The sequence below is a fragment of the Phoca vitulina genome, unplaced genomic scaffold, assembly GCF_004348235.1.
Source record: "Phoca vitulina isolate PV1807 unplaced genomic scaffold, GSC_HSeal_1.0 scaffold9, whole genome shotgun sequence".
Lineage (NCBI taxonomy): Eukaryota > Metazoa > Chordata > Mammalia > Carnivora > Phocidae > Phoca > Phoca vitulina.
Window position 1 is genome coordinate 54,200,216 of NW_022589712.1, and position 3,616 is coordinate 54,203,831.

The 3,616-nt window shown below is 43.6% G+C and overlaps 1 non-coding gene across 1 annotated transcript; it reads left to right on the forward strand.

Moving 5' to 3' along the window:
• The first annotated feature begins 2,001 nt into the window (after positions 1-2,001).
• LOC116634800 lies at positions 2,002-2,132 on the forward strand. Its single transcript, XR_004300042.1, has one exon. It is a non-coding gene; the product is annotated as a small nucleolar RNA SNORA63 (small nucleolar RNA).
• Positions 2,133-3,616: the final 1,484 nt, after the last annotated feature.

The window sequence follows — 3,616 nt, forward strand, 5'->3', positions numbered from 1 at the left end:
ATGTGGGCTAGACATTCCGTGACTGTTCTACTCCTTTGGACTATCTGAAAAATCTCAAACTTCATACCAAATGTTTCCAGACTAAACTCCACTAGCCCTTCCTTCCAATTATATACAGATCTGCAGTTTATTGAAAGGGAAATTCTAGTGCTTTATTATAACTCTCACTGCTGTTTGCCGAAGTTCAGTTCCACCAATTGGTAGACACTGAGATGAGATCCACACTTTTGTTCACGCCCTCTGACACAATCAGAACTTTGATTTCCCCATGTAGCAGAGCTGAATGCCACTACATACAAGAAATCCCATTTGCCATCAATTCAGTTTTCCATGTGGGGCTTTCCTGATGGGGCTTTCTTGATTCTTACTCATTCTTTTCTTTCCTGCCACTCCATCCCCCCTTCTTCTCTCCTTCTTCTAATAATTTAGAGCTCTCTTTCCAGAAATATCAACCAGGCGGGTACAGTTTTGCAGTGCTTCCTACTCCAGTGACGTAAAACACCCACAGAAATTTTCTGCTAATCCTGAGTAAAACAAACAACAATATGTCAGAAATGTTCTTGAGGCCAGATCGTGCAAGTCAAAATGCACACCCACCGGTAGCGAGCCTATCACTGTGGTGTGCATGTTCTGGAGGGCCAGTGAGACAGCTTTTGCTTAAACCTCATATATGCCATTATTTAAAGAAATCAAAGATACTTGTTTTGGTTTGGGGGCTGGAATTTATGCCTCAGAATAGTTCCAGTTTTTTTTTTTTTTTTTTCCAGAATTTAGCATTGCCAAAGAAGCAATTTGTAAGCAGGAGGAGGGAAACAGGGCACAGTTTCCTTTCAACTTCATTATGTGCACATTAGGTTTTGTTATTGTGTTTACATAAGGCATTTCTTTTGAAACACTGTATATTTGGTAGAAATAGGAAAAGCAAACATATTTAGGTCTCATCACTGTCTCTGTTTAGCTTTGGGAGAGACATGAAGGGGCACGGACTTTGTCATAGTTTTTTCTGGGTTGGACTCCATGTGGGGAGTATGGGTAAGAGCTCTGGACAGAAATCTCCAAGCGGCGAATCCTCGTGGGCCTTCCTGGCCAGATGGAGGTCTTGTGAAGGACTCGGTTTTATTGATTCAGTGCCCTGAAAGCCATCCAAGTGCAAACAAGTAAGATGAATAGAATCCACTCTCTCCCTCTGATTCTATGAATATTGCTGTGCACAACCCACCATAGCCCCATCTTACACTTCCCTTCCACCTCCCAGAGCTAAGGGGCTCCCAGGAGCTCATATCTCAGCCACTGACTTGACCCAAGGCATGCTTTTTAAGAATCCAAGACAGAGGAAGGAACAAACAACTCTGGTTACAGAAAGGAACAGTTCAGAGTTCCCTGAAATAACCCCAGATTGTAGGCTCCTCAGCAGCATGGATGAATCATCACTGAGGGTGGGCCTAGAAGTGGAAGGGGAGGATGGGGCACCGGGTAGTGTGTTCAGGGGGTCTTCTCTGAGCCACTCATGTTCAGGTTCATTATTTCTATTGGACATCTGTTGATCTGAACTTCTGGTTGAAAGTGACTGAACCAAAATCCAAACATCAAGACAATACACTCAAATGAGTTTAAAGGTTTAAAAATAATTTATTAGCTTTTTTTTTTTTTTATCTGAGAGACAGAGAGAGAGAGTGCGTGATCACAAGCAAGGGGAGGGGTGGAGGGAGAGGGAGAAGCAGGCTCCGTGCCGAGCAGGGAGCCCGACATGGGGCTCAATCCCAGGACCCTGAGATCATGACCTGAGCTAAACACAGATGCTTAACCAACTGGGCCACCGAGGTGCTCCAAAAATAATTTATGAGTTGATGTAACTGAACCGAACAGTCCAAAGGTAGGGCTACTTTCTGACATGACTGGAATCAGAAGCTTAAACATGATTTAATTTTAGCTCCATCTCTTTGAAAGTCATTCCCCAGGATGAATATGATGGGTCAGGGCTGTTTAAGACCCCCCAGCCTCATGCAGGATCTAGTTACAATGTAGCTGTAAAGTGCTGCCTTGTCTTTGCCCCCTGCTCAAAATAAAGCTGTTACCTTTCTAGCCCTGTCCTCCATGGTGCTTAGCAGCCAGGGATGCATGGTCTCAGACATGTTTACCAAGTAAAACACTGACTTGAGGGATGCCTGGGTGGCTCAGTCATTGAGCGTCTGCCTTCGGCTCAGGTCATGATCCCGGGGTCCTGGGATTGAGCCCCGCATCGGGCTCCCTGCTCAGCGGGGAGTCTACTTCTCCCTCTCCCACTCCCCCTGCTTGTGTTCCCTCTCTCGCTGTGTCTCTCTCTGTCAAATAAATAAATAAAATCTTTAAAATAAAAAATAAAAAAAATAAACACTGAAAAAGAAAAAAAAAAGACCCCCCAGCCTCTACAGCTCTACAGCCTCAGCAGGAAAAGTCCATCTTTCACCAAGAGAGAAAGATGAGGAGGACTGGGGAAAAGAGAAGGTGGGCCAGCTTGGATCAGCTGTCTGACCTTTAACTAAATGGAGGAGATCTATATACTAGATTACATGTCCATTCCTAAGTAGGGGAATAGGTCCCCCCAGGAATGAGAAGTTTCTATTGTTAGGAAAAGAGGACTCTGTTGATAGAAGAACTAAAGCCATCATAATCCACTTCATCATGGTGTGGTAGCAAAGGCACTAGGCTTATAGTCAGGCCTGTCCTACTTTGCTACCATCATTTTGTCACCTTGGGCAAGACAGCTCTCCAAGTTTCAGATCCCTTAGCTGTTCTGTGGGGACAAGAATATGCATATGATACTTCAGGAAGACCACTGTGTGAAGGATCTAGAGACAATAAGAATGTAAGGGATTCTTGCTATTATCTCTTTCTGGTCCCTGAAACTGTCCATTGCAGATCATCTGTTTACTCATGTCTAGGACACAATTTAATTTGTAAAGTTCTAAAAGGGAACATTCATTGCTTAATGTTCAAACTAACCAGCTGACTTCAACCTACCCAGGTGTTCAGGCAGTGCATCTGTCTTGCACCTGCTTCACCCAAGTGATGCAAAGAAGAGTGTGTGTTGGTTTCGGCTTCCTAATCATGATCATCAGGACAGTGAGAGGCCCCTCTCTGATGCAGCTTCACTCTAAAGTGTTGAGTTTCTATTTGAGGACTCTTTTAGAAACTGTCTTTGACTTCTGAAAACCAAAGTGTTTGAAATATTCATCTTTTTTATCCCTAAAAATGGAGTAGGAGGACTGGCACCTCTCCTAAAGCCCCAGCCACACCTGCTGTTTATCCTGCACTCACGCAGTGATGACTCTCCCTTAGAGTTCATGGCATTTCCTTTGACACATCAAAGTGAAACTCCTAGAAGACAGAAACAACAGGTCTATTGTTAGATGAAGAGTAAATACCCCGTTTCAAGGCAAAAGCGAAAATACCAGGTTGAATTTTTTTTGAAGTCCTAATACCTTGAGCGTTTAGATTTGGGGGATAGGGACAAGTGAATGGATATTGGTGAAAGTGCAAGCTGTCATTCTTGCAGAGTCATCCCCTTGGAAAAGGACAATATTATAGAAATATCTCAAAGAGAAAAACAGATCAACTGAATTCCAAAGAGGTTTTC